General features: G+C 40.3%; 1 long non-coding RNA gene across 1 annotated transcript in view; it reads left to right on the top strand.

The window, feature by feature from the left end:
* Window positions 1-968: 968 nt before the first annotated feature.
* LOC143677525 (uncharacterized) overlaps window positions 969-24,346 on the top strand; it is a 102,971-nt gene continuing 79,593 nt past the window's right edge. Inside the window, exons 1-2 of the long non-coding RNA XR_013172651.1 lie at window positions 969-1,121; window positions 17,735-17,824. This is a non-coding gene — a long non-coding RNA (uncharacterized LOC143677525). The remainder of the gene's footprint in view (window positions 1,122-17,734; window positions 17,825-24,346) is intronic.

Below are 24,346 nucleotides of genomic sequence, written 5' to 3'. Positions count from 1 at the left end.
ACCAGCACAGACCTTGAGACAATGATTTAAATTATCTGAGTCTCCGTTTACTCACCTGTAAAGTGGTAATCATGGTAATAGTGGCATTCCCCACCTTACAGAACTATCATGAGAATTAAGTAGGATCATATATCTCACACACTTAACACAGTCCCTGGCACATGGTGGAGTCTTAATCCATGGTTGTAATTTGCGTGATGGGAGTCTTTAGGGGGGACATTGTCTGATCTTGGTGGGTTGTTTCCCCTGATTAGACTGAATGGCTTGTTGCATATGGGATTTTCACTTCCCTCTGGCTCAATATTTTTACTGAGAAACTTCAAGCATATACAGTCCATCCACAGCATACAGTCAGTGGCTCACAATATCATCACGAGGTTGTGTATTCATTGGCATTATCACCCTCAGAACATTTGTATCACTCCAGAAAACTAAATAAAAAGAAAAAAGAAAAAACTCATACATTTCATACCTCTCCCCCTCCCTCTTATCGACCACCAGTTTCTCAATCTACCTATTTTTTTCTTTACCCCTTACCCTCCCCTATTACTTATCTATTTTTTCCTAATTGTTTTTTTACTCATGTGCCCACACCCTGGATAAAAGGAGCATCAGAAACAAGGTTTTCACAATCACACAGTCACATTGTAAAAACTGTATAGTTATACAATCTTCTTCAAGAATCAAGGCTACTGGAATACAGTTCAACAGCCTCAGGTACTTCCCTCTAGCCATTCCAATGTACCATCAATTAAAAAGGGATATCTATATAATGCATTAGAATAACCTGCAGGGAAACCTCTCGACTCGGTTTGAAATCTCTCAGCCACTGAAACTTTATTTTGTCTCATTTTTCTCTTTTCCTTTAGGTCAAGAGGCTTTCTCAATTCCATGATGCTGGATCCTGGTTCATCTGGAAGTTCTGTCACACATTGCCATGGAGATTTACACCCCTGGGAGTCATGTCTCACATAGGGCAGAGAGCAGTGAGTTCACCTGCCAAGTAAGCCTAGACAGAGAGGTCTGGCACCTTTACTTACTTAAAATGTTTGGGCTTTTTGGCTGCAGGAACCAATAGATAATGATCGAGAGAGAGAAGCCCGGGAGGGGTGGGAGCTGAGGTGTGTCCAACCTTAGAGCATCTCCTCCTGCTGCTGAAGGGGTTTCTCTGAGCCTTTTTCTTTACCCCAGAGAGGATTTTGTACTTGTCTACTTAAAGAAAGTGTTCCACAGAGTGACGTCTCTCTGGCCCTTTGGCTATCTTCATATAGTGCAGAATCCCCTTGGAGAGGATGGTGATGGGAAGCCTTGTGAGTCAAACTTAGGAGGAAGTTCTGTGGAGGCCCTGGAGGGATTGGCAGTGGAGCAGGCCTGATCCATGCATGCGGCATAGAGAAGCTCTGCTCAGCCTCTTTCAACGTATCACCCTTTCCCTCTCAACCTTCAGTCTCTGCTCAGACATTTTGTCCAGGTAGTCTCCTTCCTGATGTCTGTTTCAAGCACTTTATACTCACATTTCCCATAGCACTCTATCTTGATAGTGGCATCTCCGGCTACAAGTGGAATCCTTGGCACATCGTGTGAATTGTTTAACTTTTTCTGTCTTGGCTGAGGTAACAGAACACTCAGTGAGCATTGTCATAATTTGTGAAGACATTTATTGCTAACTTACAAAGCAGTTTAGGGGTAGACAGTTCTAGGGTTTTTGAATGGCTCAAAAATTTCCTTTTGGATCCAGTCCCTTTAAATCCTTCTGCTCTGCCATCTTGTATTGGCTCTTCAGCTTCAAGTTCATATCTTTTGGCTGCAGGATGGCAGTTGCATGATGGTTGCCTAATCCAGGGCACCATGTATTCACAGCATTGTCTCAAGAAGGCTGGTGTCTGAGAGTTTTCTCCTCAGAGAGATTCTGTCTTTTTATTCTAGAAGTAAGGACTTTTTGCAGACTTCTCTTTATGCATCTTTATTCGGAACCATGTCCACCCCAAGACCAATCACTGGCAAAGATTAGTGAATTCCCATTGGTTTAGAATCAACATGACCCATCCCATGGAAAGTAGGATGGGGGTATTTCCTTCTATTTAATCCGGGGGCTTTGCCCGTTAGTGGGAAGATGGAGAGAGTGGCTGTGGGATTGACAATGAACAACATCTGCCATCCTGCCTACATGTGCCTCTCCAAACTTCACCCACCTCACCTGCCTCCTTCTCAGGTGCCCAACTTATGACTCATGCCTGTGATTTTTGTCTAAAGATCAAAATCCCCACTAATATGGTAGTTCTAAAGAGTTAAGACGTATTTTCTTCCTGGGATTGTTTTTATTTAACTGGTTATTTAAAGAGCGATTGTTATGATGCATGGGGTATTTCTCAAATGATACAATTCCAGGCCATATTTCAGGAAATGGAAGGGATATTTATGCGAAAGCAATCCTTCAAATCTTATCTCTCACATGGACCCCTTGACCTTGCAGGAAAGAACAGGTACATTTAAAGGGTATTGAAACATCTGTCTTTGTGGGTACGGTGAGTCTCATGATTTCTCTGAGGCTGGTTGAGGGTATTCTGAGGTGTAAGGCTGGGGATGGGGTGGGGTCAAGTTTGAGTGTAAACATGAGGGTTTGCACTCATTGGTGCTCCTCAAAGTGCTTCTTAAAGTGACCTCTCTCTGAGTTCTATTAGCTTTATTCAATCATATGTCAATCTGGAAATGTTTGAACAGTCCCTGAGAAGCTGGTTTGTTGAAAACAGGTAGCAAGAGTCGCTTTGCTGAGAAAAGCAGGATCAAAGTGATACACTGCTGGGCACTGGGGGAGTGCCCTTTCCTTTTTCCCTCCCTTCTGCCTTCCTGTCTGCTATTCTTATGGTTTCGGAAAACATGAATTATTTCATATGGAGGCTCAGTCACAGAGCTGTCCACATGTGCCTATTCCACATCTCTTTCTTACTGTCAGCTTAGGGTGCAAAGAGCACAATAGATGTGCTCTGCATCCTGCCTCTGCTACCTGCTAGCTGTGTGACTTTGGGCAGGTTGCTTAGGCTGTCGGTTTTCTCAGCTGTAAGATAGAGCTAATCCCTTCTACCTCATGATGACCTTGTTAGGTTAAATGAGATAATTAATTTAAAATGCCTGACCTAAAACAGATATTCAGTGAATGACAGTTTTGGTCTCATGCTCCCCACCACCATCCATTTTGGCCACTCTGATTCAAAGTTTTGAGATGTCCAGGATATTTGTTTCAATAGAACTACAAAATGCCCCTGTTCTTTTTCTAAGGGAAGACAAAGTGGCATTTTATTCTCCTTTTTGACATAACTTCTGGAGACATTTCCCAGGATCTCATGAAGAGATGTGAATGATATCTGGATGCCAATTTATAAATTCACAGCACTTCATTCATGCAATCATTAGATATTCATTGAACATTTACTATAAAAGCCAGATGCTCCTCTTCTCCTGTACATGGGAGGAGACTGACTGAGAGGGAATTGGTTTTGGGGTAGTGTGGTCAGAGCCAAGACGAAGATGTGCATGCAGTGCTATGGCAGGCAGAGGGGAGAACAAGTTCCATCAGATGGAGTTTGTGCTTGGGGTACAGGGGCACAGGTTTGAATAGGATTCCAAATGGAGCAGAAAGCCTGAGCTGGGATTTCAGAGATCACTAGGTGGTAGCAAGATGGAGAAGTGGAGAAAGAAATTCATGACAGAGGGAATAGTAGGGGAAAATACTTTTTTTACCTTTTTATTTTGAAAACTTTCAAACTGACAGGAGAGTTGCAAAAATAATATAAAACTCTATATAGAGAACTCCAACATATACCCCTTGTCGGGGGGGGGGGGGACCACAGCTTTTAACATTTTGCCAAAGCATTATTTTTGTTATCTATCTATCTATCTATTATCATCATCATCTATCTATCATTTTGTAAGCATTTGAGAGTAGGTTGTATGTATCATGCTCCTTGAACACTTAATACTTCTATGTACATTTCCTAAGAACAAATTTATTCATTTACGTAACCACCTTACGTACAGATACCATGTTCAAGAAATTCAACACTGATAATAAAGCCTACAGTCTATGATCCATTTCTTCATATGCCCCAATAATGTCCTTTTGGGCATTTTTCTCCTCCATTATTATACACATTTTCTTTTGTTTTGTTTGCATATTCCATCTCCCCAATACAACATAAAGTCTTAAGGTTAAAGATGATATCATATTCATTTTCATCTCTAGTGCCTAGTACATTTCCAAGCAGTTGGTTTGTGTTCAAAATAGTTTATTGAATTAAACAAAAGCCAAAATTTAATAAGAAAGCCAATCAGATTGCAGTAGGGATGGGAGTCCAAGTTCAGAGAAGGAGTCATGAGTGTAGACTTGATGAGCAATTTACCTAAATGCCTGGTAGGAAGGAAATCAGATGGTCCCTAAACTTGCTGCTGATTTGAAAAGAATTTCTTTCACACTTAGGGACAGCATCTGCCTGGGCGGGGAGGGGCTGATGACTGGGCTCAGCACTAAGATTGCTGTTTGTGTGTGTGCATATGTGCGAACTGAGTTGGATGGAATCCCCAGTGGCCTGTGATCTTTAGCTCCCATCTGGCCCATGGGCCTTTGGTCCTGTCCTAGCCCTGGGGTCCTTGCCTTGTTTGCATATGATCCCCTGCCCCAAGGCAAGTCTAGTGTCACACTCATGTCTATATTCCTTACAGTGAAATGCTGGACCACCACACAGGAGAGTTCAATAAATATTGATTGCATTGACTGGATTTCCTCAAGAAAGGAAGAAACTGGGAGAGGCCTCCCACCTGACATTGAGCCTTAACTACACGGGGATTCTTTAGTCAGCCATTTTTCAGGTGTTCATTACTGTAGGTGTGCAGGAAGTGAGGGTGTAACCTCACAGAGGTCGAGGGAAGAGAGGATAGTAGGCAAGTGGGAAGGGTTTAAACGTGGGGGAAGTATACATTCTGATCCATTGTCCTCACTATCCCTTTTAGGTTTTTCTGTCTATCAATGATGGATAAAGCTGAAAGTATAACTGAGGCAAGGATTGACAGAAGGATGCAGAGATCATCTAGTGATGCTTGAAATTTCATTAATACTACACGGTTCTTCTTTCTGTTTGGTTTTGTCATGTCTACCCTCTAGCCTGCTAATTTTTTTACCCACACTAGCATCTCTGGAGCCATAAGCATTGATTATGGCTTAGGATAGGGGAATTTTTGAAAAAGGCTTTTTTTCCCCCATAGGCTGCAAGTGGTCAAGATTGACACTCCCCTTGAGCCTGTTTTCACTCCCACAGTGTTCTAGCTTGCTAGCTGCCGGAATGCAACACACCAGAGATGGATTTGCTTTCAATGAAAGGGGATTTATTTAGTTGAGGTATAGTTCTTCAGAGGAAGACAGCTAACTTTCATCTGAGGTTCTTTCTTTCTTACATGGGAAGGCACAGGGCGATCTCTGCTGGCCTTCTCTCCAGGCCTCTGGGTTCCAGCAACTTTCCCTAGGGTGATTCCTTTCTGCATCTCCAAAGGCCTGGGCTGAGCTGCAAGTACTGAGTGAGATATGCTGAGCTGCTTGGGCTGTGCTACGTTGCGCTCTCTCATTTAAGCACCGGCCAATTAACTCAAACATCATTCAGCGCAGCAGGCACGCCTCCTAGCAGACTGCAGATGTAATCGACAACAGATGAGTTCACATGCCATTGGTTCATTCATGTCCACAGCAGTAGAACTAGGCACCTTCACCTAGTCAAGTTGACACCTGAATCTAATTACCACACACAGTATTGCTGCATGTTGCATGATGTTGGCATGCTTCTGCCTCCTGCTCATTCAAAACCATACACTGTACTTCTAGCCTAATTCACTGAATTTCCTCCAACCTGCACATAAGTAATTCACAATTTTCCAGAGCACAAGGAAGGTTGGAATCACAGTATGACATATTTGCTTGATTTACAGTATGAATATCTTAAAAATTGCATGAACCATTGGTATTTGTAATGGAATATTTTCCATTTTCCAGGTTTATATTATCCTAGGTGTACAGAAAGTGGGTGTGTAACTAACACACCTCACAGAGGTCAAGAGTGGAGAGGATGATAGGCAAGTGAGAAGAGTTTAAACATAGGGGAAGTATACATTCTGATCCATTGTCCTCACTATTCCTTTTAGGTTTTTCCATCCATCAATGATGGATAAGACTGAAGGCATAACTGAGGCAAGGACCCATAGAAGGCAATGGCTCTCATGGGCACACAATGACACTGAAAACAATGAGACTGTTGTAAATACAAGAAATGATGGTCAGGCCTTCTATTACATCAGTCCTAGTGTTATCCCCCACATCTTTAAATCCAGGAAAGACCATGAATTCAGATAATCCTAATATTAACCCTAACTTCATTACTGTAGCTTTCTAAATTATGACAGGTACTGAAACAGTGGATTTGTGTCTTGGGTGTATTTTGCTGGAGATGGGCAAAATGTGATCCACGTGGGAGAGAATGCCATTGTGAAATACACAGCTGGATTCAGACTATGTCTCCTTTCTTCATGAACTGACCTTGGCAGTTTATTTAGTCTCTAAGGCTCAGCTTCCATCATTTGTTAGAGTGGGGCATTGCCACTTATATCTTAGCATTTTTGTGAGGGTCAAATGAGGCCATGAAAGTAAACAGAATAAAACAGTACCTGCTACCTAAGTAGATTCTCAGTAAATGTTAGCTCTCTTCTTTTTATGTTGTGGTCTATTAGCACGCTAATTCCAGTATAACAGGATGCCTTAATGGGACTCTTTTCATCTCCATTTGGCTGAAGTAGTCATCAGATGCCAACAACCCCCATATAATAAAGTGAGATGCTCTAGCACTGAATGAGAACTTGCAAAGGAGATGGAAAGCCTGGTTTTGTCCTTAAGTCCCTCACCCACATTGGTGATTGTGGCTGTGATAAGAATGCTTACATGTCCCTCCTGTGGTTTCCCACATTTCCTAGCTTCCTTGTAGGTAGGCAGGGCCACCTGGCTAACTCTTGTCAGTGGGCTGTGAATGAATGGGACACCTGTCTCTTCTTGGCCAGCCACAGACGAGTAGGTATGGCTTCTCTGAGTCTTGGTGGTTGTGACTGAGCCACATGGCTGAAATCTTCTGGATCGCTGGGTCACCTGATAGACAGCGGCAGCCTCACCAGACACCCACAGTCCAGCTGGCTTAGCCTGAGCATGGAATAGACTTTGGTTAAGCCTCTGACATTTTGAGGTTAGTTTGTTATTGCATCCAAATTTGCCTATGTAAAGGGGAGACTTTATGGGGAAATTGCCAAGATGTCATAGCATTTTCTTTCCCTTGCCCCATAGGGAAAGGCAGGTGGGTGCTTCCTTCACTTGTGCCTAGTGAGAGGGGCTTCAAGGAGACCACATGGTGAGCTGGATCTATTTAGCTGGGGTCCGTGAGGCACAGAAGCTATTGGATCCAGAAGAGGAAGTGGAAAGTGAGAGGGTGTGGCCACCTGGGGAGCAAGCTGCTTTGGGAGTAGGCCATAACTCCTGAGTCCAGGATGCATGAGAGACCACAGTGAGAGCCATGTGCAGGAGAACTGCCCTGGAGCTGCCTTCAAAGGACTTTGCCAAGACAGCCACCTGCAGGGGCTTTAGGGCCCACAGAGTGGGTCTTTGTCTGACAGGTTGCAAATAAGCAGGGCTTGAGCTGGGCACATACCCAGTCAGTTGGAGGAGACAGAGCCTGCCACAGGACTCTGCACCCATGAAAGAAAGTGCCCATGAAAGAAAGTTGGCTAGAGGAAATCCTTTCCTGTTCTTGAAATCTCCTCCGTCCTGCCTCTGGAGGAAGCAGAGGTATCTTGTTAAGTTGAAGAGAGGGGCAGATGCACTAGACAGGGAAATGGAGAAGGAGGGATGTGACACTCTCTTGGATAAGGGGAGAAGCTCTCGTATTAAATGCAGTTGAGAGTTTCGATGGTTGCTTGCAAATGAAGGGTTTTATTATTATTATTTATTTAACTATACAAAAGTGACAGGAAAAGTTTTGGTTTCTTTTTTTCCTCCACTTTCTCACAGTGAAGTGCTGAATGGCTATGCTTGTTCATTTGTTTTTTGTTGTTGTTTCATAAGCATACTAAGATGCTTTCAAGAGGGCTTCTTTTTTCTGGGCGTTTGGCTTGATGTTTCAGTCTGCCAAAACTGCCAAAACGCAACACACCAGAGATGGATTGGCTTTTAATAAGGGGATTTATTTAGTTAAAAATGTACAGTTCTTCAGACGAAAGGCAGCTAACTTTCATCTGAGGTTCTTTGTTACATGAGAAGGCACACGACAATGTCTGTTGGCCTTCTCTCCTGGCTTCTGGGTTCCAGTGGCTTTCCTGGGGGCCATTCCTTTCTGCATCTCCAAATGTCTGGGCTGAACTGCGAGTGCTGAGATGAGGTATGCTGAGCTGCTTGGGCTGTGCTGCCTTGAGCCCTCTCTTTTAAGCCTCCAACTAATTAAATTAAACATCACTCATTGTGGAAGGGATTCCCCTTAACCAGCTGAAGATTTAATTAGCCAAAGAAGAATTTCACTTGCTAATGATTCAAGTCCACAGCAACAGAACTGCAAGGAATCATCACCTGACCAAGTTAACACCTGAACCTAACTACCATACTTGAATTCAGTCTCCTCAAAGAAGGTCTCCAGGATTTTCCTTTGGGTCTGTGCAGAATGATTTTTTTTCTCTTGCTTTTCACTAATTGGTAGGCAGTGAGACAATCCTGTCTGTAACCCCTCCTGTCACTTCCCGTGGGGAGGGTGGAGAGCTGCATACTCTACTGAACGGTTCTGAGGGTGGGAGCAACCTGCACAGACCCAGGAGTTCTAACCTGAACAGAAGATTCAGAATAGCTGGATGTGCAGTGTGAGTTCCGGATTGTTTCCAGCAGAGCTAGACCTATAATCAAATAAGCACTAAGACCCTGCCTGAGGTCTTCCTGAAACTTCTTCTTCCCTGGGCACTCAATATCATTCAGCAAACCTTGTCCTTAGATTTGGTACATAACCAAGGGTATAGGGATATTCAAAAACATATTGAGTAACTAAAGATTCAGAACTTTTCCCGTATAGCACTTCTAATACCAATAAAAAGGCTTGCGTTTGTGTCCTTAGTGAAAATGCAGAAGTGAGGATCAAAATATTTGATAACTCCTAAGGCATGGCAGTCCTTAATCAGAATGGATGCTGGCCAGCATGTCAGCTCTCTACATCCCACATGTATTAATACATGGGTAGGTAGACTTCCCCCGGGTACAATCACCAGATTAGAAGATTCCCATCCCTCCTTTTAAAATTTTTATTTAAAAATTTCCAAAATTTGCAAACGCATTATACCCACCAAGCAACAACTTTTTGCATTAAAAAATTTAGAAAAAATTAGTCCCACACAGTGGGTTTGAAAGGACTGAGAAGGGAAGCAAATGGTTTTGTTCTGCTGAATCCCTCTTTTAAAGATACAGTTTCATAAGCACTGGATTTGAGTAACTATTAATCAGACTATCTGACTGCATTAAACCATATCCCAGAAATGGAATAGAAACCTGAAATATGTAATAGAGAGTCATCTTTTCTTGATTATGTCACAGAACATGAAACTGTGAGTAACACTGATTCTCCTAATTGGATACAGAACAAGATCCTGAGAGCTCATGGGCCTTCTGTACACTTAAAACAATGTCTTAGAAAATCAATTAATTGTAATGCAAAATTGCTCGATAGAGCTCAGAGAAAATTTTGACAATCATTTTCTTAAATGCCTTTTATTGTCTGCAGCAATAAAAACAGCAAAACTGGAGATTTTACTCTGCAAAACATGTTCCATGAAGAAATAAGTAATTACGTTTTTATCGACTGCACTTCATGTCTTTTTTTTATTATTAATTAAAAAAAGAATTAACAAAACAATTAGAAATCATTCCAATCTACATGTACAATCAGTAATTCTTAATAACATCACATAGTTGCATATTCATCATTTCTTAGTACATTTGCATCGATTTAGAAAAAGAAATAAAAAGACAACAGAATAAGAATTAAAACAATAATAGAAAGAAAAAGGAAAAAACAAAACAAAACAAAAAAAAAACAAAAAACCTATACCTCACATGCAGCTTCATTCAGTGTTTTAACATAATTGCATTACAATTGAGTAGTATTGTGCTGTCCATTTCTGAGTTTTTATATCCAGTCCCGTTGTACAGTCTGTATCCCTTCAGCTCCAATTATCCCTTCTCTTTTTTTTTTTTTTAATTAACGGAAAAAAAGAAATTAACCCAACATTTAGAGATCATACCATTCTACATATGCAATCATTAATTCTTAACATCATCACATAGATGCATGATCATCATTTCTTAGTACATACGCATTGGTTTAGAAGAACTAGCAACATAACCAAAAAAGATATAGAATGTTAATATAGAGAAAAAAATAAAAGTAACAATAGTAAAATCAAAACAAAACAAAACAAAAACCTATAGCTCAGATGCAGCTTCATTCAGTGTTTTAACATGATTTCTTTACAATTAGGTATTATTGTGCTGTCCATTTTTGAGTTTTTGTATCTAGTCCTGTTACACCGTCTGTATCCCTTCAACTCCAATTGGCCATTATCTTACCCTGTTTCTACCTCCTGCTGGACTCTGTTATCAAGGACATATTCCAAATTTATTCTCGAATGTCTGTTCACATCAGTGGGACCATACAGTATTTGTCCTTTAGTTTTTGGCTAGACTCACTCAGCATAATGTTCTCTAGGTCCATCCATGTTATTACATGCTTCATAAGTTTATCCTGTCTTAAAGCTGCATAGTATTCCATCGTATGTATATACCACAGTTTGTTTAGCCACTCTTCTGTTGATGGAGATTTCGGCTGTTTCCATCTGTTTGCAATTGTAAATAATGCTGCTATAAACATTGGTGTGCAAATGTCCGTTTGTGTCTTTGCCCTTAAGTCCTTTGAGTATATTCCCAGCAATGGTATTGCTGGGTCGTATGGCAATTCTATATTCAGCTTTTTGAGGAACCGCCAAACTGCCTTCCACAGTGGTTGCACCATTTGACATTCCCACCAACAGTGGATAAGTGTGCCTCTTTCTCTGCATCCTCTCCAGCACTTGTCATTTTCTGTTTTGTTGATAATGGCCATTCTGGTGGGTGTGAGATGATATCTCATTGTGGTTTTGATTTGCATTTCTCTAATGGCCAGGGACATTGAGCATCTCTTCATGTGTCTTTTGGCCATTTGTATTTCCTCTTCTGATAGGTGTCTGTTCAAGTCTTTTTCCCATTTTGTAATTGGGTTGGCTGTCTTTTTGTTGTTGAGATGAACAATCTCTTTATAAATTCTGGATACTAGACCTTTATCTGATATATCATTTCCAAATATTGTCTCCCATTGTGAAGGCTGTCTTTCTACTTTCTTGATGAAGTTCTTTGATGCACAAAAGTGTTTAATTTTGAGGAGTTCCCATTTATTTATTTCCTTCTTCAGTGCTCTTGCTTTAGGTTTAAGGTCCATAAAACCGCCTCCAGTTGTAAGATCCATAAGATATCTCCCAACATTTTCCTCTAACTGTTTTATGGTCTTAGACCTAATGTTTAGATCTTTGATCCATTTTGAGTTAACTTTTCTATAGGGTGTGAGAGATGGGTCTTCTTTCATTCTTTTGCACATGGATATCCAGTTCTCTAGGCACCATTTATTGAAGAGACTGCTCTGTCCCAGGTGAGTTGGCTTGACTGCCTTATCAAAGATCAAATGTCCATAGATGAGAGGGTCTATATCTGAGCACTCTATTCGATTCCATTGGTTGATATATCTATCTTTATGCCAATACCATGCTGTTTTGACCACTGTGGCTTCATAATATGCCTTAAAGTCAGGCAGCGCGAGACCTCCAGCTTCGTTTTTTTTCCTCAAGATGTTTTTAGCAATTCGGGGCACCCTGCCCTTCCAGATAAATTTGCTTATTGGTTTTTCTATTTCTGAAAAATAAGTTGTTGGGATTTTGATTGGTATTGCATTGAATCTGTAGATCAATTTAGGTAGGATTGACATCTTAACTATATTTAGTCTTCCAATCCATGAACATGGTATGCCCTTCCATCTATTTAGGTCTTCTGTGATTTCTTTTAGCAGTTTTTTGTAGTTTTCTTTATATAGGTTTTTTGTCTCTTTAGTTAAATTTATTCCTAGGTATTTTATTCTTTTAGTTGCAATTGTAAATGGGATTCGTTTCTTGATTTCCCCCTCAGCTTGTTCATTACTAGTGTATAGAAATGCTACAGATTTTTGAATGTTGATCTTGTAACCTGCTACTTTGCTGTACTCATTTATTAGCTCTAGTAGTTTTGTTGTGGATTTTTCCGGGTTTTCGACGTATAGTATCATATCGTCTGCAAACAGTGATAGTTTTACTTCTTCCTTTCCAATTTTGATGCCTTGTATTTCTTTTTCTTGTCTAATTGCTCTGGCTAGAACCTCCAACACAATGTTGAATAATAGTGGTGATAGTGGACATCCTTGTCTTGTTCCTGATCTTAGGGGGAAAGTTTTCAATTTTTCCCCATTGAGGATGATATTAGCTGTGGGTTTTTCATATATTCCCTCTATCATTTTAAGGAAGTTCCCTTGTATTCCTATCTTTTGAAGTGTTTTCAACAGGAAAGGATGTTGAATCTTGTCGGATGCCTTCTCTGCATCAATTGAGATGATCATGTGATTTTTCTGCTTTGATTTGTTGATATGGTGTATTACATTAATTGATTTTCTTATGTTGAACCATCCTTGCATACCTGGGATGAATCCTACTTGGTCATGATGTATAATTCTTTTAATGTGTTGTTGGATACGATTTGCTAGAATTTTATTGAGGATTTTTGCATCTGTATTCATTAGAGAGATTGGTCTGTAGTTTTCTTTTTTTGTAATATCTTTGCCTGGTTTTGGTATGAGGGTGATGTTGGCTTCATAGAATGAATTAGGTAGTTTTCCCTCCACTTCGATTTTTTTGAAGAGTTTGGGAGAATTGGTACTAATTCTTTCTGGAACGTTTGGTAGAATTCACATGTGAAGCCATCTGGTCCTGGACTTTTTTTTTAGGAAGCTTTTGAATGACTAATTCAATTTCTTTACTTGTGATTGGTTTGTTGAGGTCCTCTATGTCTTCTTGAGTCAAAGTTGGTTGTTCATGTCTTTCCAGGAACCCGTCCATTTCATCTAAATTGTTGTATTTATTAGCGTAAAGTTGTTCATAGTATCCTGTTATTACCTCCTTTATTTCTGTGAGGTCAGTAGTTATGTCTCCTCTTCCATTTCTGATTTTATTTATTTGCATCCTCTCTCTTCTTCTTCTTGTCAATCTTGATAGGGGCCCATCAATCTTATTGATTTTCTCATAGAACCAACTTCTGGTCTTATTGATTTTCTCTACTGTTTTCATATTTTCAATTTCATTTATTTCTGCTCTGATCTTTGTTATTTCTTTCCTTTTGCTTGCTTTGGGATTAGTTTGCTGTTCTTTCTCCAGTTCTTCCAATTGAACAGTTAATTCCTGCTTTTTTGCCTTTTCTTCTTTTCTGATATAGGCATTTAGGGCAATAAATTTCCCTCTTAGCACTGCCTTTGCTGCATCCCATAAGTTTTGATATGTTGTGTTTTCATTTTCATTTGCCTCGAGGTATTTACTAATTTCTCTTGCAATTTCTTCTTTGACCCACTCGTTGTTTAAGAGTGTGTTGTTGAGCCTCCAGGTATTTGTGAATTTTCTGGCATTCCGCCTATTATTGATTTCCAACTTCATTCCTTTATGATCCGAGAAAGTGTTGTGTATGATTTCAATCTTTTTAAATTTGTTAAGACTTACTTTGTGACCCAGCATATGGTCTATCTTTGAGAATGATCCATGAGCACTTGAGAAAAAGGTGTATCCTGCTGTTGTGGGATGTAATGTCCTATAAATGTCTGTTAAGTCTAGCTCCTTTATAGTAATATTCAGATTCTCTATTTCTTTATTGATCCTCTGTCTAGATGTTCTGTCCATCGATGAGAGTGGGGAATTGAAGTCTCCAACTATTATGGTATTTGTGTCTATTTCCCTTTTCAGTGTTTGCAGTGTATTCCTCACGTATTTTGGGGCATTCTGGTTCGGTGCATAAATATTTATGATTGTTATGTCTTCTTGTTTAATTGTTCCTTTTATTAGTAGATAGTGTCCTTCTTTGTCTCTTTTAACTGTTTTACATTTGAAGTCTAACTTGTTGGATATTAGTATAGCCACTCCTGCTATTTTCTGGTTGTTATTTGCATGAAATATCTTTTCCCAACCTTTCGCTTTCAACCTATGTTTATCTTTGGGTCTAAGATGTGTTTCCTGTAGACAGCATATAGAAGGATCCTGTTTTTTAATCCATTCTGCCAATCTATGTCTTTTGATTGGGGAATTCAGTCCATTAACATTTAGTGTTATTACTGTTTGGATAATATTTTCCTCTGCCATTTTGCCTTTTGTATTATATATATCATATCTGACTTTCCTTCTTTCTACACTCTTCTCCATACCTCTCTCTTCTGTCTTTTCGGTTCTGACTCTAGTGCTCCCTTTAGTATTTCTTGCAGAGCTGGTCTCTTGGTCACAAATTCTCTCAGTGACTTTTTGTCTGAGAATGTTTTAATTTCTCCCTCATTTTTGAAGGACAATTTTGCTGGATATAGGAGTCTTGGTTGGCAGTTTTTCTCTTTTAGTAATTTAAATATATCATCCCACTGTCTTCTAGCCTCCATGGTTTCTGCTGAGAAATCTACACATAGTCTTATTGGGTTTCCCTTGTATGTGATGGATTGTTTTTTCCCTTGCTGCTTTCAAGATCCTCTCTTTCTCTTTGACCTCTGACATTCTAACTAGTAAGTGTCTTGGAGAACGCCTATTTGGGTCTAATCTCTTTGGGGTGCGCTGCACTTCTTGGATCTGTAATTTTAGGTCTTTCATAAGAGTTGGGAAATTTTCAGTGAAAATTTCTTCCATTAGTTTTTCTCCTCCTTTTCCCTTCTCTTCTCCTTCTGGGACACCCACAGCACGTATATTTGTGCGGTTCATATTGTCCTTGAGTTCCCTGATACCCTGTTCAAATTTTTCCATTCTTTTCCTGATAGTTTCTGTTTGTTTTTGGAATTCAGATGTTCCATCCTCCAAATCACTAATTCTATCTTCTGTCTCTTTGAATCTATCATTGTAGGTATCCATTGTTTTTTCCATCTTTTCTACTTTATTCTTCACTCCCATAAGTTCTGTGATTTGTTTTTTCAGTTTTTCTATTTCTTCTTTATGTTCAGCCCATGTCTTCTTCATGTCCTCCCTCAATTTATCGATTTCGTTTTTGAAGAGGTTTTCCATTTCTGTTCGTATATTTAGCATTAGTTGTCTCAGCTCCTGTATCTCATTTGAACTATTGGGTTGTTCCTTTGACTGGGCCATATTTTCAATTATTTGAGCGTGATCCGTTATCTTCTGTTGGCGTCTGCGCATTTAGACAGATTTCCCTGGGTATTGGATCCAAAAGTTTGGAAGATTTTTCTGTGAAATCTCTGGGTTCTGTTTTTCTTATCCTGCCCAGTAGGTGGCGCTCGTGGCACACGTTTGTCTGCGGGTCCCACCAGTAAAAGGTGCTGTGGGACCTTAAACTTTGGAAAACTCTTGCCGTCCGGGGGGTTCGCTAGCCGGCCCGGGGTCCGAACGCAGGGAGGGTTGCTGGTCGCCGCAGTCCGGGAAAGAGCCCGTCCGAATTTCCTAGTCGGCCCTGGGTGACAAGCGTGGAGGGAGGGCGCCAGCGGCAGCGGCCCGCCCGAGATAGTGCATGTTCCCCGGGAGTCATGGGTTTGGAAGGGGCCTCCCCCACCCGTCACCGTTCTCCACTGCCTGGGGATTTCCGATCCAATTCTCTCAGTTGGTCCGGGGGGCTGCGCGTGGTGTGGGCGCCAGCCGCCTTGGTTTCAGGGGACCGCCTCTCCAATTCTCCCAGCCGGCCCGGGAAGGGGGAAGGGAGTAACTCCGGCCGCTTGCCACCCCGCCCGGTGAGGCCCGCGCGCCTCGGCGATCTCACCCCAGCTGCTTCTCTCAGCCAGCCAGCTGTTCCAGGATGGGGTACGCTGTCTTTTTTATCTCTGTTGTGGCTTTGGGCGCTTTCTGTATCGTTTCTACTCCCCTAGTAGCTGTCCTGGAGAAGAAACTAAGATCCGCGCGTCTTACTAAGCCCACTTCATGTCTTTTTAAAATGGTTGTGTTTTACATGCCTCTAAAATGTTTTACCTTATCTACTCTTCCCCTGCAAAAGCAGCAAATAGCGGAGTGATAAGCTCAGTAATTATGGACCTTGTAGGTTCTGGAAGGTTTTCATGGTTGGACTGGGGTCAATGGGCAGCGTTCTTATCTGAGCCCATCACAAGGGGTTAAATGTCTTCTGGGATTAGTTTTCAGAGGGTCACACGCTCTTCCTTTCTATCGGTACAGTCTTGTGGGTGGTGGTGCAGGATAAGGGTTATACGCAGGGGCTGTGAGATGGCTTTGGAGATGAAAATCCACAGATAACCCCCAATTCCTTCACTGGATAACTGTGCTGTCTTAGACAAGTCACAACTTACGTAGGCCTTATTTATTTATTTTTTCTGTATAATGGAAATAATGACATGACCTACTTGGTGTATTCTGAGGGTTAAATGTAATAATACAGATAAATCACTAACACAGTGCCAGGTAAATGATACCAAAAACACCAATAAAATAAGTAGAATTAATTTAGAATGATGGTACAGTGATAATAATGAGAATGATAAAGGGAAGGATAACACTGAAAGGATAAAACTGCAAAGATGAAATCATAACAGGGCAACTGTAAAAAGACATACTGATAAAATGATGTAAAATTTATACGATAATAAGTACAACAAAATGGGCATATGCTACAGTCCAAAGACATGCAGTTTTCCTCTTTCAGAATTTTTTTTTTTTTTAAACTGGGATAGGCTTGTATCCTCTTTTAAAATTCAGGAAGGAATAAACAATTATGTAAACTATTTAGGACTAGTTCTTCTTAAATATCATGTAGGTAAAGCACTTGGTACATAGAAAAGTCCACAAAATTTGCATGCCTTTTACTTCATGTTCTAGTCTGGTTAGTGTAGGTGAGAGGCTACTCACCAATGGCTTTGCTGATATTTCCCCTCTCTATTGCAGCTGTGTTGGAATTACCTTAGTGAGACATGGGCAGGGTCTATCTGGCATACTTCTTTGGATGTGGACTGGCTTCCTTCAAACTTCTGTTTCTAGAAGAATAGATAAATTTACTAATCTCTCTCTCACTCTCATACAAAGATGATAGGAAATTTTTTTTTTTTTGCAGTTTGGGTGTGTTCACCTAATGGAAAAACTGCTAAATTCTAGAAATACCTAATCTGCAACTCATTCCCTACTGAACACATTGCTCCTAGGTTTGAATCTGCAGTCCTTCCTTGCAGAGTCAGAGGTGTCTACATCTTTGAATTTGCTGTGAATTGGCCCCAGGCTAAGCGCTCCAAGCACCCTCAGGGGCAGTGGTATATGTGCAGGATCTGGGCAACTTAAGGGAAGGGTTTTTTTAAAAAATCTATTGGTTATTCTAAGTCTGTCCATTCATTTGCAGGAGGAAGGCCATGGCAGAAGGACAGAGTGAAGACAAATGGCAAGTAAACCAAGGTGCTGACTCTGCTGTACACAGGTTTTGCCCATCCAGGTACACTCTGGTTTTCAGATTATTTAGATGTTTCTTCTTTCTCTGTGCTTCCCTAGCAGGGAACCATCAGCCCTTTCCCTGAGGATGTTATTTCTCAGACAGTGACAGTAATAAATAACAAATATAAACCATCCGTTTCCCTTTGGCCAGCAGCTTCCTAATGCCATAAAGGCATATGTGTGTGCTTACGTACGTGGTAACACTTTCGTCTTGGCTCATTTATCTGCTTTAGTTTTAATTTTCCTTGTTCTCTGTGTATCTCCTTCATTTGTAATCTCCCAGAGATTGTAGATAGCATTGATTTATTTTTCTTTTAATTTTTCCCCCCATTATAAAGGTAACATACCAAATTTTAGACTATTTGGAAAATTTGAAAGTAAAACACTATTCAAAATCCTACCACTGAAAGATACTATCTATGGGTTGTTGTATTTCCTTCTTGGCTTTCCTCGTACTTATACATATAGTGGAAATTGTTCTGAATATTTAGTTTTGTGACTTTATTTTTATTCCATTTAACATTATGAGTATTTCCTTACCCCAATAAGCATTTGTTTTTCAAAAATTTAATAGAAAATGCAATGTTAGTTACATAGATAGTTCTAATTTATTTAACCTTACCCTTACTGCTGTATCTAATTTTTCACTGTCATAGATAAAGCCGCAGTGAACATCTTTCCCCATAAATCTTTGTCGGTCCTACAGAGGTGCTAACTGCTTTTTGGAGAGGTCATATACCTCTACAGCCCCTTCAGCCATGTGTCAGAAATTCAGTGTCATTAAACTCCCCCTTTTACTATGTAGAATAATTTTCCTGCCTACTTAAGCAATGGTGTTTCACTGTTATTTTAATACATATATATTTTTGATAATGCAAAGTGCATGGCCTGCCTGCTTTACTTACTCAGAGTACAAATGTGATTATGTGGCTCTCATTTTTCCAGAGGATTATTCAAACATCTATAGCCAATATTAACCAGAAGTTCAGTACCATCAGTGGCCTCTAGAACCATCCCCATTTCTGCCTCGTCTGAGGATCTGCTATCTGGGTCTGTCTGACTTCCACGTGTTATGGAATGAGAGAACAGGGGAGTGACTGGCACCTCAGCTAGAGGCCGACAAAGGTGTCACTGCTAACGTTGCCTTCAAGTCTTCATCCTTGTGCTCACACAAGCTCTCCCATTGTTTCTAAACTCAGGGATTGCATCAGGTTGGGTGAGGCAGAGGGGAGAGGCATGCTCATAGAATAGTCTCATGCAACCCCAAAACCAGTATTCCCTTGTGAACTTCAGGTCCTCCTGCTGTGCCTGAGCCACTGGATTCCTCCTCCCTCCTGCTGAAATTCCATGAGTGCCCTGGATAGCTTCTCTTCTCAGCAAACCTTAAGAGTCAGAAACACCTGGTTCAGCCAAGGACCAGTTTAGAATCTGGGACTAGGATGGGGGCATGATCTCAGAAAGACGGATCTACTCCTTCCTAGAGATCTGCCTATCAGAGAGCAGTAGCTTTTGCTAAAGTATTGGGGTAAGAATGTGTTCTCTAGGGTCTGATGGCCTAAGTTCAAATCTGAGCTTTACCATTTACGAGCTGTGTAATCTTGTGGAATTTGCTTACTCTCTTTAAACTTCAATGTCCTCAACTATAAAAGAGTGATAATGCAAGTACTTTCCTCAGAGAATAGTAGAAAGGAGTAAATGAGATAGTTCATGTGAGATTATAGCATAGTTCTGGTGCAAAGATAGTACTCAAAAAAAGTTAGTCACAAAATTATTATGCTATATGTAACCCAAAAGATCCTATTAAACCAAAATGGAAATTTCATTACAAAGGGGATTTCTCTATTACGTGGAAAACCTGCTGGCAACTTATTTCTTATTGAAAAAAAATAATCTCTCTTAACTTCACTGGTTAGTGAGTGTGCTGGCTTGAAGCTGTTATGTATCCCAGAAAAGCCATATTCTACAATCGTGATTCATCATAGTTTAGGGTGGAAATATTTGATTAGGTTGTTTCTGTGGAGTTTGACCACTCAGTTGTGGGTGTGACATTTTGATTGGATTACTTCCATGGAGATGGGGCATACCCATTTGTGAGTGTGGCATTTTGATTAGATGGGGATATGATACCACTCATTCAAGGTGGGCCTTGATTAGTTTACTACTTAAGTAAACTAATTAGTTCCCCTTTAGCCCTTTAAAGGGGAAATATTTTGGAGAATCCTTAGCTGCAGATTCTTGGAGAACAGTTGCTTCAGAGCTGACAGAGACAAGCATATTTGGAGATGCTTGGGTGCTGACAGAGAGAGCAGAAGCCGAGACACAGGCAGAGCCCAGCAGATGTTGCCATATGCCTTCCCATGAGATGTTAGGCAAGTCAGAACTTGGAGAGGCAATGGAAGCCAAGAGATGAAATCCAGCCCTGGAGAAGCCAAGTGAGGAAACCCTACAGAAAACAGAGGCTGAAAGCAACAAAGCCCAGGAGCAAGGAACCAGGAGATGCCAGCCATGTACTTACCTAATAGAGGTATTCCAGATGGCATCAGCCTTTCTTGAGGGGAGGTAACCTCCTGTTGGTGCCTTAGTTTGGACATCTGTATAGTCTTAGAACTGTAAACTTGCAACTTAATACATTCCTTTTATAAAAGTTGCTCCATTTCTGGTATATTGCATTCTGACAGCTTTAGCAAACCAAAACAGTAAGATTAAGCTCCCCCCCCAATATTATTATATTATTATTTTCTATGTTTATTTGCTATTTAGTGAATAGCAAATTAAAATTCTCTTCTGTTTTCTGCTTCTCTTTTTTTTTAAATTAAGTTTTTATTTTGAGATACCTGTATACGTATATTCATAAGGAGTTTTAAGAAATAATACAGAGAGATCAAAGGTAACCTTTATCCAGCATCCTCCATGGTCACATCCTGTAAACTTTCAGCACAATATCACAACCAGGTTATTGACATTGATACAGTCAATATACAGAGTATTTCCATCCCCACACCCTCATCGCCCTGTGATAGCCACACACTTTCCTCTGCTGCTGCCCCACTCTCCTCCCACTAAACTCCAACAACTACTAATCTGTTCTTCATTTCCAGAGTTTTACCATTTCAAAATTGCTTTTAAATGGAATCATCGAGTGTGTAACTTTTTGTGATTGTTTTTTCATTCCAGCATAATTCTGTGGCGATTCATCCAGGCTGCTGAGTATATGAAAAGTTCTGTTTCTTGCTTTGTCAAAGTCACTGGTAAAGATGGATCACAGTTTGTTTAGCCATTCACTTGTTGCAGGCTATCTGGGTTGTTTCCTGTTTCTGGGTATTAGGAATAAAACTTATATGAACATTTTTTTCAAGGCTTAACAGTTTTATTGAAGGGAGAGAAAGCAGGGAGAAAGTGGGGAGAGAGCAGGCAAGCAGGAGCCAGTGAAACCTGCCAGCAAAAGGAAAGAAAAATGGCTCCAGCTCTCTTTCAGAGAGCTTGTGGTTTTAAAGGAAAAACCGTGCTGGGAGGGGAGAGTTATCAAGCAAGGACAGGTCTTGCCCGCATGGTTGTTTACCATCTTCTGATGGGTGTGGTGCTTTCTGATGGGTGTGGTGCTTTCTGATGGGTGTGGTGCCAGCATGCCTGGTGATCTTGGCTCTGCAGAAGAAGCTGAGGAGTCCCCTGGTTAAAAAAAATCCCTTTTATATGTGAAATTCTTTTTCTGAGACTTGGCATTCTTGTCTTTTTGTTTTAATAAAATTGAATGAAGCTGGGGTTGGGTTTGGGTTAGTGCCTTAGCTCAGCTAGAAGCAACTTTTACAAGGAGCAGGGAACGTTGTCTTCTTTCTTTGACCACTTCTGCTGTGTTTGGGCAAAGTTGGGAGAGGAAATTTCTTCAAGTTGAGCCGGGGCACTGTGAACTGGGTTTGGGGGCTTGTTCTCCTGGAATGGCTGATAACGATGTTTTTGTTGCGACAGGAGAGATATTCAAATTTCTGTTGTAGCAGGAGTATGTTTTCAGAATTTTGCTGGTTGGTCATGGCTGCTGTTGACCTTTGAATAAATCTAGACAGACATTGTAAGAGGCAGAGGACTAGGAGGAAAATTAACAGGAGGATAATTAAGGGGGAACAGTATAGCTTGCAAAGGTTAGAGAAAAATGAAAGAAAGTTTTTTCTTAGTGAAGATGAAGGTGAATCAGCATTTGTTAAGTTATTCCTTAAATAATGGCCACTTTTTTTTCGTATTTTAAGATTTGATTTACTTGATCTATATTGTTGAAGTAAAAACAACAGGTTTTATTTAATTTTCCACAGGTTCCTCTTGCTGTTGTGGTTAGGACATCCAGGGCTTTTTTAACTGCTTCAAGGCTGAAAAGGGGACATTCTTATTAAGGGGCAAAGAGATGAACCATGAAATTAATTGTTATTCTTGGTGAATTCAGCATCTTTGAGTTTCAGAGCTTCTTTGGCATTGGAACAATTTGGAGGTTTTAAGTTTCTGAAAAACAAACAAGTAAAATTTTATAGAGCATTATATATATATTTTTAGGGTTCTAGGGACATTGTTGGTTGGGATTTGAGTATTGTGGCAGTTTGTAATATCTGGCTGAAGCTTGTATAAGAGTAACTTCCAGAATGACCTCTTGGCTTGATTTGAAATTTCTTAGCCATTAAAACCCTATTTCTTTTCCCCCTTTTGGTCAGTTCCTCCATGATGTCAGGGCCAGTCTTACGCTTGGAGCTTATGTCTCACAGTGCTAGGGCCTGTTATGTTTCATGCTGCCAGTGCCAGGCTTATACCTTTGGAAATTATGTCCCACATTGTGGGGAAGCTTAGAGTTTGACTTAGAGAGAGACCACATTTGAGCAACAGCCAGCAAAGATCTTCTGGAGATGGCGCTTAGGCACTAATTCTAAGTAGGTTCACTTTACTATTACAAAAATAAGCTTCATAAGGGTAAGCTTCAAAATTAATGCCTTTATATCTTTCTCAGTCCCTCAAGGGATTTTGCAGATATTTTTTTTATTTTCTGCTCCAAATACTCTGAAATGCAGAGTTTCTTTTGTTTCTGGTTTATTTTGTCTCACCAAATGTCCCACATGTTCCTTCACATCGTTGTGTGTCTCATGACTTTGTTCCTTTGTGTAGCAGCACAACCTTCGTTCACAAGGATACACCATTGTTCACCAATCTACTTCTCAGTCAGTGCAACCTTCAGCCACCTGCATTCATTGGGCATCATGTATAGTGCTCAAAGTCCACAGTCTATCAACATTCTCAATTTTAGATAATTTCATTGTTCCCAAGAGAAAGAAAACCAATAAACACACTCTTGCCAAATAGGAAATCTAAACCTCCTCTTAACTCTTGCCCCTCCCCCCCCATTATTTACCTCTACTATTGCTGTGGTAGTGCTGATGGTTTCCTTTTAAACATAGCTCATAGCATGCAATAGCAGTTTTCCCCCATACCCTGAACTTAAAAACTCTTTATACAAGAATCATATCTTTGAAGTAATTCTTGCAAGAACTAATTCATATTTCTAGTGTTAATCAGTGGCACACAGATCTATACAACCCCTTTCAATCTTGTTACTCTTCAGTATGGTAATATTACTTATGTACCCACTACAGAATCACTGTCACTCCTATCTATTCCCTTACATTGGAGTTCAACCTCATTGGCTAACGGTTCACCCATCTCTAGCTTCTATGTATCTCTAAGTCCCCTATGTTTTGTATTATAGTCCTCTGATTATACTTTTATGCTGGTCATAAAACTGGAATCATACAGTATCTATCCTTTTGCACTGGCTAATTTCACTCAGTATTAAGTCCTCAAGGCTCATTCATTTATCATGTGCTTCAGGATGTCATTTTGTCTTACTGCTGCATGATATTCCATCGTCTGTATATACCACATTTTGTTCATCCACTCTTCTATTGATGTGCATTTGGTTTGTTTCCATCTTCTGGCAATTGTGAATACTGCTCCTAGGAACATTGGTGTGCAAATGTCTGTTTGTGTCATTGCTTTCATCTCTTCTGGACATATATGAGACAAAGTGCTTTAAATAATTTCAATGTTTTTAAATTTATAAAGACCTGTTTTGTGCCCCTGCATATGATCTATCCTGGAGAATGTTCCATGACCACTGGAGAAGAATGTGTATCCTTGTGCTTTGGGGTGCAATGACCTATATATGTCTGGTGGGTCTAATTCATTTATCAAGTTATTTAGCTTCTCTGTTTCCTGTTGATCTTCTGTCTGGTTGTTCTATCTATAGAGGAGAGTGGTATATTGAAGTCTTCTACTATTATTGTTGAAACACCTACTGCTCCCTTCCGTTTTGCCAATGTCTGTCTCATGTACCTTGGAGCTCTTTGATTGGGAGGATAAATATTTATAATTGCTATACCTTCCTGGTGAATTGATCCTTTAATTAGTATATAGTGCCCTTCTTAGTTTCTTGTGAGGTCTTTACATTTAAAGTCCATTTTGTCCAATATTAGTATAGGTACTCCTGCTATCTTTT

Source organism: Tamandua tetradactyla, chromosome 3, assembly GCF_023851605.1.
Source record: "Tamandua tetradactyla isolate mTamTet1 chromosome 3, mTamTet1.pri, whole genome shotgun sequence".
In the NCBI taxonomy this organism is placed as follows: domain Eukaryota; kingdom Metazoa; phylum Chordata; class Mammalia; order Pilosa; family Myrmecophagidae; genus Tamandua; species Tamandua tetradactyla.
This window is presented reverse-complemented; position numbering and strand designations above follow the sequence as displayed.